Source organism: Melozone crissalis, unplaced genomic scaffold (assembly GCF_028551555.1).
Source record: "Melozone crissalis strain CALT ecotype California unplaced genomic scaffold, PUWL_Pcris_2 ptg000018l_1, whole genome shotgun sequence".
Classification (NCBI taxonomy): domain Eukaryota; kingdom Metazoa; phylum Chordata; class Aves; order Passeriformes; family Passerellidae; genus Melozone; species Melozone crissalis.
The window spans coordinates 9,794,112-9,814,197 of record NW_026535796.1 but is presented as its reverse complement, the minus strand read 5'-3'; the positions used below and the strand labels follow the sequence as shown (position 1 = coordinate 9,814,197).

General features: G+C 40.6%; 1 protein-coding gene across 1 annotated transcript in view; it reads left to right on the top strand.

Annotated features, from left to right (window-relative positions):
- Positions 1–20,086, top strand: part of KCNQ1 (potassium voltage-gated channel subfamily Q member 1) — a 329,070-nt gene that overhangs the window by 41,149 nt on the left and 267,835 nt on the right. The gene's annotated exons all lie outside the window — the stretch shown is intronic.

Here is a 20,086-nt window from a genome sequence, read left to right as displayed (position 1 = left end):
CCAGACACCTGGCCACAGCAGGGGAAAAAAACTAAGTGGAAATCCTTTAATTTAGCTGGTGTCATATCCAGCTTTGTTTCAGAAATGGAAAATTTATGTCCATTGACTTTAAGACAACTTGCTCTACCTGTCTTATGCTCTTTTCCTTCTCTAGAGAAAACACAGTCACCATGGTTGTAGTACACCAGTGCTGCAGGATAGAGGTATTCACACAAATGCTTCAGGAGTATATGTGTCCTGCCAGCCTAGGTTTCATTGAAGAGCCTTAGTTTTGAGGTTGGAGAGGCGTGATTTTAAACATCCAAACTTTTAATGAATTTGTTGTACCTCATTAGTGGGATCCCCCCTGATAAATAATTGATTTCTTTGTGTTTATAAATGAATAACCATTATTTAACTTGTAGAAACACTATCACTTTATAGAGAAAATGCTAACTAGCAATTTAAATGTTTGTTCAAAATCAGCACTGTAGCAATGCTTCAGTAATGTCAATAAGTGTATTATGACTATTCACATTAAAAAGTTCACTTTAGATACCCATAAATTCTAATAATTTTTGTCTAATTATCTATTACAAATGCCAAGGTTCTATACCTAATATGAATGCTGTAAGAATAAGAATATAGCACATTAAATTTAGTGTCAATCATACTGTTTCTGCATTAAGTGCTTTCATTCCTGTATATGATTTTTAACTAACTTGTAAGATGTTTGAACTCCTAAGTGTAACATAACTAGTGCCAGCTAAGAGCATCCATACATTTATTTATGCATTCAGCACAATGTTTTGTGGTTTGGCATTTCCTCTTTTGTACAGATTTAATTTGTTTTGGGTTTTTTTACTCTATCACTAGTGGGGTTTTTTATCCATAACTTCTGCCAATGTCTGTGATGAATTTAACTCCTGGTAATGTCTCACTCACCTTTGCAGTATATCATAGTATTAGACATGTGTGTTGTCTCAGTGAAACAACTTCTGGTGTCAACATAACTAGCAAGGTTTCATTCTCTGCCCCCACACTGTGAAATCATGGAGCTTGTTTTGGTGTGTCCATCCTGTGTTCAGTGTGTGTTGTTTGTATCTGGCAGTGTGAGGTGCGTGCAAAGCATCCACGATTACGCACAGAGTGTGGCATATCCAGTGTTGTGTATTTCTGCTGTTCTGTGTTACCATCCTCTCTAAGCAATAAGGGAATTAGTGAATGTGATCAGTGTTCCTGTTCTGCATAGTGAGAAAAACTGTGGTTAATTTCTAAACTTGAAATCCTACTGGCATGGGTTTCACAGGAAATGAGCAGTTGTCTGTCTGTTCAGTATTGGCAGAGGCTGATGCTGTTTTCTTAAAGGATTAACTGTGGTAACTTTCGTGAAACCTGTGGGGATTATGGGGAGCCATCTATCCAAAGCAGTAGATGGGCTAATGTGCTCTCTGCTCCATCCAGTTTCAGTGGGACTTTCCAAGGGGTTGTGGCATCTTGAAACACAAACATAAATGTCAGAATCTCACTCCTGTCGGCATCTACCCAGTGAAATTTCCTATTCTGTTCCTTAAGAGATTTTAAGGTAGTCAGCTACCTTAAAGTCAAATAAATTGTTTTACTTTTGTTTACTTTTTACAAGTTGTCAGAAGTAGATGTAACTTGAGTTCTTAGGGGGGATTTAATGACAGTGGGCTGGTTGAAGAGCGGCTGCAAAATGGAAAGAAGGAAGTAAAATAAAGTGTAACAGCACGTAGGGATTAAGGCACAAAACTGGAAGAGACAGAGTGCAAGCTTCCAAATGATGCTGTAAGGAGATATGAAAGCTTAGGAGAGCACCCTTTCTACTGCTCTGCAATAAGAATTAATTTCTTTATTGTGTCTATAGAAGGATTTTTAATAGGAATTAATTTCTTTATTGTGTCTATAGAAGGATTTTTAATTGACAGTAATGATTTTTATTTGGAGCCAGACAATTCAAGTAGATAAAATTGTCATTGTAGGTGAGCAAAGGAAGGCAAGCAATTTGATTGACAAAATAATACTAAGTGAGACAGAGCTCAGAGGGGCAGCAGAGTACCAGCAACCTACCAGGAGTATGGGAATCCTGGAGATGGCTTTTGCTTGGGCTTTAACTGAGAATGAAGGAACTTTGGTCATGCAGAGTTTGTGGTTTGAGACCTCAAGTAAGCCCATGAAACTGGAGTTGCATGGCACTGAAGATATGCATTGGGAAAAGAACAGAATCTCCTCCTCCTGACTGGAAAACTAATTAAACAAGATATAATCACTCACAATTAATAGCTATACTGCTTTATTTCCTCCAAATAGCCAAAGTGTTTGTCTTTGACCCTGTAAAAGATCTGAGCACCTGCATAATTTCAGCAGGTAGTCCTTTTGAAAGCAGGGAGCCTGGTCACATTGAAGTTACAGATAGAAGCTGTGTGCCCTTTTTCATGAAGAAGAAATTTCATGCTTTACTAATATAGTCATACAAAACATTACAATAACATGAAAATAAAAACTGTAAAAGTTGTTGAGATTATATGTTGTGGCAGTTTCAGTTCAAAACTGGGTGGAAAAAACAATTTTGTGAAGTATATTAAAAATATATTGTAGTATATCCAAATATATTAATTTATTTTTTTCTGGAGCTGCTTGTCTTAAAATATCATCTCTCACTAGCACAGCACTAAACAAAAGATGTTATGCTATCAATAATTTAAAAGCATTAAAAAACACTTCTATTTCTCATAAAAGCAAGAAAAACACAAGCTTAGCATTGAAAAAATAAACAGGGGCAAGTTTATATGTGTTCCAAGTGGCGTTCCAGATTCAGACAAAAAGCTTACAATTAGCCGCCGAATCTTTCTCTACTTGTCACCACACTTCACGAGGCAAAGAGCCTTGATGAAAGCTACACCTAAACGCAGTTGTAATGGGAGATTAGGGGAGAATTGGCCTTTTGTTCGTTTCCAGAATGCAGTGAAAACTGTTTAAATTTGCATGTGTTTATTTTATCCTTTTTTTTTTTTTCACTAGATGGTGCTGTCGGAGGGGGTTTGACTCCAGTTAGTTCCTCGCTGGCGCTTGCCCAGCGTGAGCTGGAGCCCGAGCCAAGGCTGTGAAAGCATCATCGTTTAGAAGAGCCCTGTGCGCGCTTGGCCCGTGTCAAACAGTGGTGCGGGAGAGCTTTTGCCATGACTCATAAAGAGAATGTGGTGTATCAGGGCAGAAATTGATTCTGAGACTGCAATGTCTAAACTATGGAAAAAAGCAGTGCAGAGATGTATGTTCCCAGAGAGGCCGTATTTTTCTTTTATTTTCATAAGCAAGGGTTTTATGGTGCCAGAACACAGCAGAATGCTGTTATCTCAGCATGATCTAAGAAAATCCAAGTGCCTGATCCAAGGGGATTAAATATTCTGCTGAACCAAGGGATATTTGGTGTGCCTGAAAAAGCTATTTTCTGGTAGGAATCTCATTTCAATATTGATTCCCGCCAAATAAAAAAAGAAGAAAAAGCTGTGTTTTTATGATGAAAGTAAAAACTCTTTCCAGCCTTCTGTTTTAAGTTCCTTTTCTACTTTAGCATACTTCTCATTGAAGAGATTAAACAATATTTAAACTTTAAAAAATACAAATTGAGATAAAAAGGCAATAGTTTTGGTTTATTAACATTTACTTTATTGGCATTGAAATTATTCCTACACTTCTGAGAAACTGGTACAGAGTCTAGGCCCATAGGAAATCTAGTTTATATTGCTTTTTTAATACAATGTTTTGTTTTGAGTGTAAAACTTGGCTTTTGTTTGCTGGAGTTTTTCTGTGGGCCTTTTGAGAGAGAAAGAGGAAAACACCTACAGCTTTTGCTTCTGAAGGTGGTCTTTGCAGAGAATGCACAGTTCAGAGGGGTTCCAGCAGTTTTCTTTCCTGATAATATCCCTTGCTTAAGAAAGCCAAAATGTAGACTCACCATCTGCATTGGTGCATTTTCATCCTTTTGAAAAATTAATTTAGTATCTGTAAATGTGCCTGGTGACAGCTCTACAGATTAATCTAGTCTGCAGACTCTGAAGAGCAGCTGTAGCGGAGAAAGTGAAAAATTTGTCCTTGCAGCCTCAGCAATGTCCCCTGGTCTGACCCAAAGTGAGGCCAGCTGGTGTAGAAGATGTGTCTGGTGGATTTATGGTCTTTAATCTTTTTCCTTTGTTGGACCTGCAGAAAGACCTGTCCAGGGAGTCACTCACTGACAGCTGACGTGGAGAATCCCAGCTTTCAGTCAAAGCTGGCTTCTTCACATTTTAGTTTGTAGGCACAATGCCAGCTGTGAGTGATTTGTAGGCCCAGAAAACATGATCAGAAATTAAAACTGCCCTCCCCTCTTTTAATGAGGCAACAGTATGAGGAGTGGCTGGAGCAGGGGACTTCCCCTGAGTGTGCGCCCAGGTGTTTCGGGCTGCATTCAGCCCCTGGTTGTGATGTTTGTGGCCGGGCTGTGCTGCCAGATAACGTGAGGGCTTCTAATCTGCCTCCCTGCAAAATCAGCTGCACTGGTTTGAAAGGTTGCTGGTAGTGAGATCTTAACTTGTTCCAGCTGTTCTCAAAGCAATCCCTTGTCAACTTCCCTGGCCTGCAGAAGAGAGTTATGCACTTAATGTAGATGTGATGTTAAAAGGATTTAATTCATTCGGTTCAGAAGGTTGTGTGAACGTGCTTAAATTCTGCTTTATGTCCGTTCTGAGCAGGTCAAAGGGAGCCAAATCAGATTGTCCTAAAGTGGAAATAAGGCTGTCTGTTTGGGACAGCTGAACCAATTTCATTAAATGGGCGCTTTCTTATTAAAAAAAAGAAAAAGGCAAGCCTCTTGCTCTGGTTTGGTGTAGATGAAATCTGAGTTAGGGAGGAATGAAGAGGCGATATGGAATGAAAGCATGCTAAGACCAGTAAGGGAGAGATGAGCTGGTTTTGTTTAGACATGTGCTAAAAGTCAAAACCTGGTAGAAGGGCCAGAGTTTCCATGTAAAATCTGCAGAGGGCAGCATTGGCCCACGCCGTGTTCTCCTGGGGCGGCTGCTTCTGACCTTGGATGCTGTCCTCTACTAGATAAAAATATATTTTGGAAGGAATGAACTCTTAATAAAGAAATGTTTTTCCACATGGGCTTGGGGAATTTTATACGACTAATTAGCAATCATAATTTGTGGAGAGAGAGATGGGAGAAAAGGGCTGTGTAAACATTGGTGCCAGTGAAAACTCTGGCAACTTTGTGGTGGAGCCTCAAAATTCATGCAGCTTGGTCTTTATTACTCATCATGTGGATACCTTTAAAAAAAAAAAAAAGAACAATTAATGCTTTCAGTGAAATGAATTGGGCAAGTGTTTGCATGGAGGAGAAAGAAAAAGTTCTTAAACTTGTTAAAACACAGAAAGACTTCCAATATGTTATGCCCTGCCAGGTACACTCTTGGTATTATTAGATGTTTCCTATTCAGTTGGGTTATAAGAAAAAGTTAATTTCTCTAAATTTCTCTATTGTTACTACCAGGAATGGCCTTTAGATGTATATGATAAGGATAAGCAGCAGTTTGTACAGAAAAAAACCTGCATCTCTTTTTACATGTATCCATACATTTCATCCAGAAGGTCCGCATTGTGGGTTTGAATTCTTATTTTAGTCTGCTACCATGGAGTGATTTGGATGTAGAAAATTGATTACTTCTGGCTTTATTATGAAGTTTGAAAAGAAAAATCCCTTTCCCTGGGGTTTTGTACCCTGGAGTTGTGTGGTGACATAACTGAACAGTGCCATTTAAAATAAAGTCAGTGTCTACATGGCAGTGCATGAAGGAGTTTAGCTTTTATATCGCCATTGGGATGAGGTGGTTGTGAAGCACCGGGCATTTTTTGGGACTCAGACTCTGAAGACTGAGATGGGCTTTGGGCAGAGTGATTGCCCCCAAGCTCAGGCTGGGGCTGGTGACAGCTTGTGGCCACGGCTGATGGATGGGTGCTGTCTGCTGGCTGCTTGGTGGCCTGCAGGACCTGACACGGGCATCTCCCTCCCTGGCAGACACCCGCATGAGCAGGGTGCCACCATGTCCTTCCGCACACGGCGAGCAGCCCAGCTTGTCAGGCATGAGCTGCAGCAGTGTGAAAGCTCTCAGGAAACACTGCTTTTAAATTGGATACAGGGTTTTGATAAGTAAGAGATATGTTCTCTGGAGTTACTAGTTTTTCTCCTGTTCTCAAAAGCTTGCATTTGCCTTCGTAAATTCACACAGTGGTTCGTTTCTTTGTTTTTAAGAACAGGTACATTCCAATAAATTGTGTTCAAAGGTGCAGATAAGAAAATGCCATCACTGAAAATGGCATGTTTAATTCACTGTTACATTTACTATTTGCTTTTGTCAAACTTCCTACTTAAGGGTTAAATTTTGACTAAACTTTCCTGGGGTATAAATTCATGTGAAACTTGGAACATCAGCTTGGTAAACTCCAAAAGAAGCATAGTAAACATATTTTTCTTTGAAATTATTAATATTTCTCACTATTTATTCTTTTAGTAAATGAGCAGAGTAATACAAATTCCATCTAGGGGAAAAAAAAATAATAAATAAAGCTGTGGAATACTGGTGCATGCTATAGCCAAGCAGTGAAAAGAAAGATTTTTAAATTTAGGGTTTATCTGGATTAGTGTGTAATGTTTGCAGTGACAGGTGTTTCCTTTATGCTTTGCCCAAATGTCTGGAAAGTAGTTTGTCATTAAGTGCTACATTCAGTGTGTATCTCAATTTCAGTATAACTGGAGGGTCCCTGGCTTTGTTAGGTCCTTGTTTTCACATCTGACCTCAGCCAGCTGGAGTCTATTGTTTTAAGCGCAATGTAACAGCTGACATAACATAACGGATATCAAGCCCAAAAACTGAAACAGGGCCCTGAGCTGAGGCAGAGGGAGGGGAAAGGGAGAAGCTGGGCGGAGGGACAGGGGCAAAACTAGCTTCACGATTCAAAGTGGGAGTTGCTGGCTTGTTTTCCCAGGGGGAATTAGCTAGGAAATAATGGGATGAGTCTGTTGAAGTTCTATTTGCAATTGATTACATATGATAGACTACCGAGACAGGTTTGAATTTGCCAGCTGTCACTTGCTGGTGGCTCTTGAATGGCTTTAAGTGGCCCTTGGTAGGCAGAACTGGAATCAGCTCTGCAGGTGTGGTGTAACTGTAGTGCAGAAAAGCAGCGAGTGCCAGTGCCTAAGAAGAAAGGAGCTTCCAGGAGCTAGGAGAGAGAAAATAACTTAAATTGAGTGTATTAGGAACTTCATTTTGCAATGTTGGGTTAAGTGGGTTCAATTAACTGGCTAAAAACCCAAAATGTACTGGACTTCTTGGTGGCTTTCTTTTTCTTGGCAGTTTCTAAAGTAAGCTTCTATGAGTTTATTTTCTGAAAAGCTTCATTATTTTTTTTCTTGACTTCTGTGTTTGACAGGAGCAGAGCGCATCTCTGCCCTGAGATCTGACTGCTCTTGGAAGGAGAATGAGCAAATGAACATCCTGTTAGAAATTTGCCAGGCCATGAAAAAAGTGACAAATATCTGGCTTTGTGCACAGATAGAGAGCAACAACATGGGAGAATACTCTTATTTCTTCATATGTATTTATATGTAGAATGTTTCTTTTTTCATCAATAATTTGAAGAAAAAAATACTTCCAGCTGGATTTCGTTTGTATTGAGTAGACCCTCTAGCAATTCTGCCCTACTGAGAGTTAATTCCATGGCTTTAGACAAGGGGGTAATGCCTTGCCTTTCAGGGGGGAAAAATGGCAAGACTGGATGGTGGTTTTTTTCTTAAATGTGTATGTGCAGAGGCAACTAAATTATGCTCTACGTTTTTAAGTGAAGTTTTTATGGCACGAGACTCGCAGTTGTGCAGTGTGTTTAACTTTGTGTGTGTGAGTCGTCATCATGACTTCAGTGGAGCTTCCTGTGTGCATAAATATTAACAGGATCAGGATGTAATAGGAAAGATTTCTTCAACAGAGTCTGCTTGTACTTAGGGGTAACCTAGGAAGCATGAGTTTGATTTATGTAACTCCAAACTGTATTTATCTCACATTTAATGTTTTAAATGTATTTTTATCTAATTTACTTTTATTTTGTTGGTGTAAAAAAAATGTCATTGTGACTGAAGCATGTGTTGTGTTAGACTTGTCTTGCACAAAGGGTTTCTAGGATTGCTCCTGTTGTACTATGAGGCCCAGTTCTACTTTATCTCAGTAATCAGAAGGGCCTTGTGAAAGTTTATAAGAGCTGTTGATTCAGTGGCTAGTAGTATTAGCATGGGCATTTACATTTTATCTCAGCTCATAAAAGAAATGAATTTAATTGTGGAGCTCAGAACACGGTGTTTGCACTGAGCTGCTGCAGAAGTCTGGATAGCCCAGGGAGCTGCCACGTGCTGCGTTTTCCTTTCCTTGCTCGTGGCATGTCCCGTGCCTTGGGAGCAAACAGGGATGGGTGCCTGTGTGCCCTGGCAGCCACAGCAGCCAGGGGCTCTGCAGCAGAGTGACTTCTGTAGCCTTCTGAGTTCCCTCTAGGGACCATCTATTATATATATGCCAAATATTGGGATAAATGTCCTAAAACCTCTGCACTGCTCAGCCATCCCCACTGATCACTGATTTCAGGGACCTGTGCCTTAGTGCATTCCTTACATCAGGTATTTCCACCTAACCCATACATCAGGGAACCCAGAGCTGTTACTGGCACTCGGAAACAGCCAGACTTTGAAGTACTAACAAAATAACCAAAATGCCTGTTTTCACACCCAGTCTGTGAAAGCAAGCTGTGTGCTGCCTCGCTTTGATGGTTTCCCTTATGCTAATCACACTGAGGCTGGCCTCTTTTTTTCCTCCAGCATGTTGTTAACATCCTTATTTAGGCACCTTTCAGAAGCTCTCCTTTTTGCTGTTGTTTCTGTCAGTTTGACAGGATGTGTTCACACGTGGAACGCATGCAGAAGGAGTTGATTTACTTGTCCTTTATCCTTCTGCAGCTGTTCCCCAGATCAAGGTGAGAAGGGGTGTCTGCTGTGGAGGTGATTTGTCTGTTCCAGGGTTCCCTGGAGCACGTGTGGGTACAATGCATTTAGGTGCTGTTTTGGCTACAGCACTGCAGAGCAGTTTTTAGTTGGATTGCGTGTGTGTGATGACTGACCTCCATCTGGCCCACAGGCAGGGAGCTTGACAGCTACCTTCTAGGAGCTGCTCCAAGTCATTGGTTTAGTATTTGGAGCTCAGAATGAGTTATGCTCAGTGGCCAAGGCGGGGGAAAGGGAGGAGAGAAAATTAAATATTTACTAATCTTACTTCTGTAATGCCTTACAAACACGAGTGTGCTTAACCTTGCAGCGTTCTTGGGAGGTGAATATTAGCAGTTTTATGTGTAAAATCGGGTGATCCATAGCTTTTTCCACTCTAAGTTGGCTTTGTGAGATAAAACCTTCAGAGAACCCAGGCTGGACTTTCAAGAGGGGGTTTCAGCCTACATAAACTGGCACTGCCACCTGAAGAAATGATCCTGCTGCTCCATTCCTCCTGCCAACACAAGCATTTATGCAGCTCTGTTGTCAATTGCCTTGGAGAACCCAGATGGGTTCAAATTAACCTTTTTTTTTGGCCAGATGAGATTGCTTCCTTTGGCAACAGTTCTGGCTTAAACTGTTTGTGGAACTGTAGAGTAAGATTTGTTAGCTTTTGATAGTTAAAAGTGTGATGGAAACTTTATCTGTAACACAGTTTACAAGCAGACTCATGTGTTATCCTTCTGACAAAGGACATTATTGTTGTTTCCATTACAGCCCTGCCTGAAAGATTGAGTACAGCACCTAGTGGAGTGTGGAGCCACGTGCTCTGAAAGATAGCTCCTACCCACATAGGTTTTGCAGCCTAAACAAAGTGGTTGGAAATGTGAGGGGAAGGAAGTTCCGAGTGGGCTCTTGCACAGCCAGGCACTGAAGCAGAGAAAACACGACTTCCACAAGTCCCAGCTTTGGCCTGCTCCAGGCACTCTGGTTGAGTGATGGGCCTCAGCAGTCACAGCACTGAAAAGGAAAATACATTTAACTGCTTGTCTCATTTCTTTACTTAGAACTGTGGAGGCTTTGGTTTGGTGTTTCTTTTGTCCTCCAAAAGCTGAGATATTGGCCCCTATTTTACACACTGGAGCTTGTGCCTCTCATGTATTGATTTGACTGAATAATGAATTAAGTAGCATTTTATGTTTACTTTTCATCTGTTTTGCTGCAGGACAGCAGCCCTGACAGCTGATTGAGGCCAACTTGGCTGAGATTAAGTTGATCCTGCAGGTCTAGACCTGCCTACCATAATCCAGAGCTGGTTATTGAACCTGAGTTGGCAGCTGGGCCATCTCTACAAACAAAAGCCGTTTTGTTCAAGCTCAGCTAGAACAGGCAGGGTGCAGGTAGGTTTGCAGATGCATGTCTCTCTGGGAATCTTAAGAAGCAGTTGTGTGCTAGCTCTTTGCTTTAGGCCCTCCGTGGGATTTACCACTGCCCAGAACTGGACTGGGCTGTGTTCACTTTCTTGGTCTGCTGCAGTGCCCAGCTGCCCCAGAAAGCCTTTTTTATTTTTGCCACCAAAGGTGGTTAAACCTACTGTGGTGGTGACAAAGAGGGCCAAGAGCACTTCCACAACAGGTTACCTCTGTTCAGCTCTGTGGGTGGCAATCTCCAAGATGAGAAGTGCAGGAATGAGCAGCAGGGTGGGGCAGTATCTTCCATCTCTTTCTGTCTTTGAAGTGATGGTGGGCACGTGGTTGCACATGTCAGTGTAGCCTAGTCCCACAGGGTATAATTGTACTATTATGTCATCATAATTATTAATGCAATAACAGGCACATTCGGGGTTGAATTAGTGCAATTTTTTTGCTAAAAAGGGGAAAAAAATACCCACACAACCAAGCCCCAACTCCCACATATCTCTACACAGAATACTAAATGTGTGTGTGTAGAATAGTCTTAAAACAGCAACTTACCTTATAGATTCCTAACATGTGTTTCTATATGTATTAATATATATATATATAAATTCTAAAATGCTCCTTGAATACGAGTGGGATTTTTCAGCTGCAATGGCATGTGTTTTCATACTCACATGTTAGGATTCAGCTCATTAGTGAAACAGTTAAATATTTAACCACTGTGAGTCATACACCTTTTTAAAGCAAACAGAGTTGAAAAGGATTTAAAGAAATAATTCTTCCCTTACTCCTAATTCTGACCTGTCTTAGGAAGTTATCTCATCCACAAGAAAAAAAAAAATCAAAAAAATTAGGGGCAATGTTCTGACTACACAAGTCAACTTTACAATGGTATGTGCTTGCAAATACATTTGTGATACTTTAGGTAAGGTGGAGGCAATAGATCTGGGATCTTGTAGACCTTTTAAGCAGCAGAAGTTTGTAGCAGTAATTGAAATTAATAACTTTGTAAACAGAGACCTATATTTATATTTTGGCAACAGAACTAGGAAACTCCATGCTACAATGTAGAAGAAATGCTTTTAAGTATTATAGCAATAATGTGAAATTTCCTTTCCTCTTCTTAATTGATTATGTCAGGGTTAATGGCCGATGAGTCACAGGTGAGAAGCTCAGCCATGCATCAAGTCACACAAAAATGCACACTGTGCCCATTTTGTCAAACAATTCCCAAAACAAACAGGCAGTCTGTCAATCTTTACTTTGTCAAGGTCAGCAAACCATGGTACTGAAATGCTAGTGAAGACATTAAGAGAATTTCTGATTAGGAGAATCTCCTGTTTTGTGGGTTGATTTGACTTTTGGAAAGCAGCTGAACTCTGGTTTCTGAGTGTTCAGACACAAGGGACTGTTAGCTTTCTAGTCCCAGGCAGCTCCATTTATTTTGTAGCTTTTGTGTAGGGGTGTTTCTGTCTTTAAAATCAAGTCATACCTGCATGGTCATGTAATGAGCACTCACAGCCCAGGGCAGCAGGTCAAAGGAGGGATCCTGTCCCTCTGCTGTGCTCTGGTGAGAGCTCACCTGCAGTGGTGCACCCAGCTCTTACCCAGCAGAGGAAGGACATGGACCTGTGGGAATGAGTCCAAGAAGATGGTCAGAGCTCCTTCCCTCGGAGGAAAAGCTGAGAATTAGCTTTATTTAGTCTGGAAAAGAGAAGGCTTGGAGTGACCTAATTGTGGCCTTCCAGTACCTAAAGGGAGGCTACAGGAGAGATGGAGAGGGACTTTTCACAAGAGCATATAATGGCAGGACAAGGAAGAACGGCCTCAAACTCAGAGTAGGTTATGATTGGATATTAGGAAGGAATTCTTTACTGTGAGGGTGGTGAGGCACTGGAGCATGTTGCCCAGAGAAATTATGGATGCTCCATCCCTGGAAGTGTTCCAGGCCAGGCTGCATGGAGCTCTGAGCAACCTGGTCTAGTGAAAAGTGTCCCTGCCCATGGCAGGCAGGTTGGAAAGAGATGCTCTTTTAATGTCCCATCCAACCCAAACCATTCTGTGATTCTCTGATCTGTGCCCCAACTGCTGATTTCTTCTGATTTTGTGTCTGTAATTAGCTTTTACTTGGAAAGAAGAGACTAGTGTTTGTAAATATAGAGGGTAAGGAGTTTTGGTCATTTTCTCCCTGCAGCATTGCTAGTGCTTTTTGTTAGGAAAAGGGAATCAGTAATTATTCAGAAAAATATCCTCTGGCACTTTAAATCTCTATTAAGTAGAGTCAGATAATGTTTTTTTTTTTTAATGTAACAACTCTTCAGTTCTGTAGTTCCTGTAGTTTTCCCACAAATGTGTGGATTATTGCTACTTACATCTGGTATGGTGAACATCTGGAAAATAGTAGGTGAGAAGTGGGATATTCTGCTGCTGTGCCTCTTGGAACATAGAATGGAATAAAAGTGCAGGAAGGCATAACAAATAGTCTTGGTGTTAGATGGAAAAACATTGGTTCATTATGGACAAAAGGAGGCAAGCAGTAGAAACATTTCTGATGAGTTACCTGAGAAACCTGAGTTGTTTGTTCCTTGAAACAGCTGTTTCTTTCTCCTTGCTTCCTAATTTTGTGAGGCATTGGCAAGGTGTTGGTAACGGATATTTAATTCTTCCTAGTATTTAAAGGAAGATTTTGAGTTAGAGCTCTTTCACTTTAGCAAAGCTGTTTGCTTTCAAGAGTTGGTGGAAGATGGTGGATGCTGTCAGTGAAACCTTTCATGCAAAGGTGTAAGAAGTGGAGGAAGAAATGTCAGGTGGCTTGGATGAGGGATGAAATGTCACTTCTGTTTATCTCTTGGAATAGGGACTTCTTGAGTATTATAATTTCTGAATGAATTGCAAATTTCATCATGGAACTGTATCTTCCATCATTTTTTCCCTAGCTTGAACTTAAAAATCATTACTGACTGAAGCAGTCTACAAGGCATGGAGAATCCAAATACACAGCCAATGTCAATTAAAATTTGGGAGGAGCTTGTATTGCCTTCCTGAAGTGCATCTAGGCTCTCATGCACAGTACAACTTTGCTTGCCTGTCAGCTTTTTAAAATTAAAATGCTTTTTAATAATTTCTGTGTAAATACTAATCCCTGCCCTTATCTTAAAAGGCTCCAGGACCCAAGGTATTGTGAACGTTTTAAAACAAAAATGAAAACTGAACTTTTCAAAATGAAAATTGAACCCAAGGTATTATGAACATTTTAAAACAAAAATTAAAATTAAACCAGGGTGGGGAATTCTTTAGAACTGCTACTGTTTTTCTTACTTATTATTAGTCCTAAATGTAAGGCTGAAAACAGTCAGTAAAAATCCTGGGAAATATTTTTGTTTTGTACCTCTTCATTTCTTTTATTCCTCAGTAAGATGCTTTTCACATGCTGTGGGAGCAGGAGGAAAAACAATGGCATCTGACTGACCAGCATAGCAGAAGTGATACACAGAACAAAGAAGGCTTCTTATTTGTAATCTCTTAGGTTTTTATTCATCTTACTTCATAACAGAGGCAATCAATAATTTTCAGTTGCTTTGGTAAAGTAGTATTAGGTCAAAATCAAGCAGTTCTTTTAACAAACGAGCATACTGTAATGTTCTGGCTGTAAGGCTAAAGTTTCAAAGCAGCGTGCTTTTTTACTTTGATTTATTTATTGTCAGTAGCTTATCAGGCCTTTGTTTGAATTGTTTGCCATTGTGGGCAGCCAGAAATCGAACTTTATGTAACATAATCTATCTGTCACTTAGTATCAGTTCCCCAGCAGTGATGCTAACACATTCAGACTTTAGCATCTGGACCTCGCACTTGAGTTTTCAGCCACGAGGTAGGGTCTAATGTTTCAGTGCTTCCATGTAGTCCCTTCCTGGCTATTTCCCATCTGTGTGTGGCTGTCCCACTTCCCTAGGGGTCAGCCACTAGTGCTGCCAATGTCACCAGACAAACCTTTTCCCAAGAGAAATTTTGTTTAAACTGGATCACATGTTAAACTGTGCCAGACTACTGGATTCATTGTCTTCACGTCAGAAGTCAGGAAAATGATAGTACAGCAGAAAGTTGTGGGATTATGCTTGAGCATGTCTCTAAGATGAATATATAGCTTTTTGTTTCATGGGCCAATTCCAAAAAAAGCAGTTCTCCAGTCTCCTTTAATGATTTAAAGAAGAAAGGCCAAAGTATGGAAAGATAAGATGTGATTGCAGGAAAGACAAAGAATAAGCATTAGAGTCTACAGCTGGTTCTCACCCTCCCTGACAAAGTCAGTTCTTGAAAGAAAAATCTTTAATAGTTAACGTACTAAGTGTTATTAGAATTTCCAATCTGCCTTCTACCTCCTGCAGAGCCTTTATGGCTCCCAGGCTTTTCTGGGAATGTGCCTGTACTTAATTCACGCTGCTCTAGGTGGCGAATACCTTGGAAGAAAGCAGGCAAGCCTGTCCTTGAGCAAGAGAAAAATTCATGCCCACCCTGGGCTTCCTGTGAGCTTTGAAGAACGTGCCTCTGTGATTGCTGCACCTATTTCATGTGCTCCGGGTGGTGCCTGGGAGCTGGCTGTAAATGAGGGCCCAAATGCAGTATGGAGAGTTAGGTATTGAAGAATAAAAGCAGTAGGAGGCTGGACTGACTGAAGGACACTTCCCCAGATCTGTGTTCGTTTTGTAAATCACAAATTACCTGTTGGCACTAATGATACGAGTCCAAACCATCAAACAAACAGGATCTCTCTTCTCATTCACCCTCCCTCCGTTTTCTTCTGTGGATTGGCTGCTTAGTTTAGGCATTAATTCAGAAGCTGGAAAGCTCCACCAGAGCCAATGGGCAGGAAGCTTAGCCCAGAGCAATACCTCCTCTGTCTCTCGAGCAAGTAGCAGCGAGGGAATGAAACTTCCCTCAAAACATCTGGCAGGGCTGAGCTGTGCCAGCACAGCCTTCCTCCCCCAGGGAAGATGACTGACTCCCAGGGTGGGGCCAGATCAAAAGGAAGGTGCAGGGAAACGGAAACTGGGGTGAAAAGGGATGCCAGAATGTTTAAAACATAGCTGCTGCTTCTGTCTAGTGGTCTAGCTCCTGTTTGTGAAATAGATTTCATGAAAGATGCACTTATTTAGGTTAGCCTGGGATATGTAGGTCTAGACCAACTGGCATGTTTTAAGAGTTTGGGAAAGAAAAGGAGACCAGGTATTTTGCTTGCACTTTTTGCTTTAAAGTAATTTAGTCTAAAAATCTTTGAAGTAAAATAAACATTGCCATTTAAGTAGCTGAAGGCATTTACTATGTTTGCAAAGACCTTTGCTCTTTGCAGTCTGGTTTGAGGAGATTTGGTTTTGTCTAGAAGAAACAAAAATATTTGTGAGCTTCCTTTTGATTCCTGGACTGCCACTTCTGTGTGTGAGGTGGAATTGTACAAAACTTCCTTTTACTATAACTCCAAAGGAGAGACACACTGCGAGTGGAGGGGTCTGGAAAAGCTGCATGAAACTCTTTCTTTTAGGATTTGCTTTGAAGAATGATGGGTTGTATTTGTTTTGATTGCCCTCCCTGTAGTGCTGCTGCTTGGATTGGCGCTAAGAGTGGGCTTGATGTGGGTGCTCTTTAGAGAGGTGACCCTCATGAGCCTGAGCAGGCGGATTCCTCTGTTGGTCAGGAGCTGTCCCTGAAAGTCTCATGTGTGATCCCACCTGACATTTGGAGCATCTTTCAGATCTTTGAAGATCTTTCAGATCTTCACCTGCACGGTGAAGTCTGTGTTCATCTGGTGTGATTAACTCTGCTGTCAGGGACAGATTTATTATTAGCAGTGGAAACCCTGTGAAACATGACAAACCTTGAAGTCAGATGAAAAACAGAATTTTTAGCTCATTTTGTTATAATCCTCCCTGCCTGCTGCGCCATGAAGATATGTGGACCAGATCAGTCCTGAAAATGCATTTGTAAGCTCTAAATGTCAATACTTGCTGCACTGTTGTTAAGTTTAGTATATACAAAGGTTTCACTTGTAATTTAAATGGTGAACTACAGGTGCTTATTCCCTCCTTGAATGGGAAAAGTTTTTAAATCCAGGTTTGGTTCCTACTGGTTGTATTTTGCAGTGCCATTGAAATAAAATTCTGGCCTTTTGTGGAGCTTTGTAATTCACAGAACTACTGATCTTATCCAGTTCAGTGCAGCATTGCTGCTGATTCAGAGTGAAGAACTCTGGTTAAATGTGTAAAAGGACAGAAACACTGTGTGATGAACTGGCCACAACCCCCAATCCTGGGGTTCCCCTGCCCCTCTGGCAGGGAGGAGGCAGAGAATTTGAGTGTGAGGTTCAGCCTTGGAAAGAGGGAGGGGTGCCTGAAAAGTGTTTCAAGATTTGGTTTTATTTCTCATTATCTTGCTCTAATTTGACTGGTAATAAATTAAACTGATTTCCCCAAGTGGAGTCTGTTCTGCCCAAGACAGTAACTGGTGACTGATCTCTCCCTGTCCTTGTCTTGACCCAGGAACCTTGTATTTTCTCTCTCCTGACCAGCTGAGGAAGGGAGTGACTTTGATGGTATCCACATAGGGTGTACCCCTATAAAGGGTGTCCACCCCTATGTAATAAAGTCAGAAAACACCTTGAAGTGTGAGAATGTGATTCTGGTAAACAGATAAACACACCAGATTAAAAACCAAACCAACCCCTCTTAAAAGACTTGACCTCAAGAAAACAACCTGCACAGAAGCCAACAAAACCTACCCTGATGTAAAGTGCTCAATTTTCTGGTAATAAAATAATAAAGTAAAAATTTTAGATGCATTTAAATAGCTTTTGCTGAATAGCAGCAACTACACGTGAGTTTTTCTACTGTCTTCTGAATTATTTATCATGGAAAATACTTAGATCCTGGCTTTGCCACTAAATCTTTCAAAAAAGAAAAGAAAATCACACAGGAAAGGTTTGTTTATATGAGAGAATTTTGCTTGTTTATGTTGTTAGAGCTTGATTTTGCTCTTTGAATGTAAGGTTATGTTTAAAAGCTGCATTCTTCTGGCATCTACTGAGGTTATGTTCTTCAGAACTCTTTATATGGACTAAAATAAGCACTAGTAGTTAAATAAATATGGTACAGTGAAAGCAAATGCTTTGATCAAGTATTGTTGACAAATGTACTGTTCCAGAAAGCTTTAAATAACGTGTTTTATTTCTGTCTTGCTGTAGTGCATGGCATTAGATGAATCAAAACAGGTGGATTTTAAAAGCTATATGCATGTTTTCAAAACTGGTGGTTAATCAAGAATTAGAGTAGTGCAATGTGTCTGTCTTCTATTAAGTGCATTTCAACACACATTTGGCAATAAATACATCATTTAGGTACATAACCAAACAATTTAAGGAAAAGTTCAAGAGAAATTACGACATTGCCTAAACTTTTGCATGTATCTTGAACCTAGCTACTTATTTCTGTTTGGACAGAGATTTCAGCTTTCGGTGGTGTTTGTGGTGTCTGGAGCACCTGTGCACTGCAAGCTTCTGCAGGGGAATAGTGAAGACTTAGCTACAAGAGCCTCAAACTGCAGGTTGTCTGCCTAATATTTGTGAGATACTGTCATGTAGCTGGTCACTGCTACTGCAGTTGTAATGTCTGCAGTGATTGTTATTCAAAACAGGGTGCCTTTTGATTTTAAACACATTGAGACCCTTGCCGTCATATAAATATGTTAAGGAGATTTCCTGTGCCAAAAACTTAGAGCTATGATCTGCTGGATACAAACTACTTGATGAATTGGCACAAAAAGTGACAAGTTAGCAGCAGCTTTTATATATGTGTTACACCACAAAACATAATGCCTAAAAGTGAAGAATCTCTCAGAATTTTTGGGGAGTTTGAGATGTGAGCTGTATAAATGTGAGAAGGGATCCTAAGGTGTGCTGATTTTCACTGTGGTGGGGTTTTTTTCTGAAAAAGAAACTGTTGAACCAGAATCTATGAGATGGTTTCTGTTGAATATCAGTGGAGCCAAAAATTCACCTGCTCATCCCCTGGGTCTGATTTGTTCCCATAAGAGGTGGGAGACAGTCATCTGCAGTAGTTCCTTGGCTTCTGCAGCTGTTCAGAGTCTGAATCATTGGTTTGAACATTTGTTGGTCTCAGTGTAACTTCATGCAGTAGAATGGGAAGTCTATGAAGTGTTGTCATACACTCTTTTCTTTTATCCCTGCTGTTGGACCTGGCAGAAAATCAGTGCATTTACCTCACAGTAGTATGGCAAAGCTCTTTCTTGGTGTGACTTGGTTTATTTTTTGTGTTTGTACTTTGTAGCTTTCAGGAGCCTGAGTGCTGCTTTTGCTTGAAGCTCAAGTATGAGCTCACACCAATTAACCTGAGGCTGAGATGTCAAAAGCAGGGCCTCAGTGTGTTTTTTGCAGATGCCCCTCTCCTGCACAGATTTATGGATGGAACCAAGGGGGGTCCCAGCTGAGAGCAGAAAGCTGAGGTGGAACAAATGCAGGCCTAATTGTATTTCTGAAATGAAACACATGCTTCTATAATCTCTGAAAAGAATGGGTGAATCTTTCTGATGTATTTAAATGTCAGTTGACATATGTCTTGTCACCACCATCTCTCTGACAGTTTATGCTTAAACGAATCCAGCTTTTTCACAGGTGTGCAAATTTTGCTCATAGTACTTACCATTGTAGAAGATAGGTCTTCCTAAACCACTGAAATATTTCAAAATGAAAATTTTTTCTCAGGACATAATGCTTATTTATAGCTGTTGTATAACTATATCAGTAAAATACTACTAAAAAATGCCATGCCTTGTTATGCATCCCCTGACTCAGGGTCTTAAGCGTTTTAAGGAGAGCTGACGAACTTGCTTGTTTTTCTGATTTAAATGAAGTGTTTTGCCTTCAAAGCATGATGAAGCAGACAGATTTGATACCTCACTCTCCTTTGTTGGATGCAGATGTATTTTATTAAATAAACACAGTTCTGCACTGCCACTGCAGTGCAGTGTCTGTTTTGTACACTTTGAAAGAAGGGCAGGCATGGTTGTCATGTAGTGTTCAAATACCATTTCATCATGGCATTTTTCTAGCAAAATTGCTTTGAAATAGAACAGAAAAAATTATCCTTCTACTTCTGAGGAATATAAGTTTCAGGAGTGCCATGATCATCTCTGGAAAGACTAGCTTTTGGAGTTTACATGAAAACCCTCTCAAAATGGGAAGCCTCAAGGTTTAGTTGCAGCAGTGGTGTACTTGGGGGTTCATTGAAAGCCTTTTTAAGTGTCATGCAGACTTACTGCTTTCCCTTCTTTATTGCTTTACATTTTGTCAGAGTTAAGTGATCTTTGGTCTCAGGAGTCCGTCCGTAATCCTTTGCTGTGGCAGGGCTGTGGGGCAGCTACCTGAACGTAATGAGCAAACTCACCATGAAGTGGAAATTGCCGTGTAGATAAGGTCTAGGGAAATTGGGTTTAAATGAAGAAAGCAATAAGATGTAATCTCCCAGGAGATCTGAAAGGAAATCAGATCACACCACCTGAATTAGGGAGGAAACACTGGTTTTTGCTGAGGTAGTTTTCGTGCTTT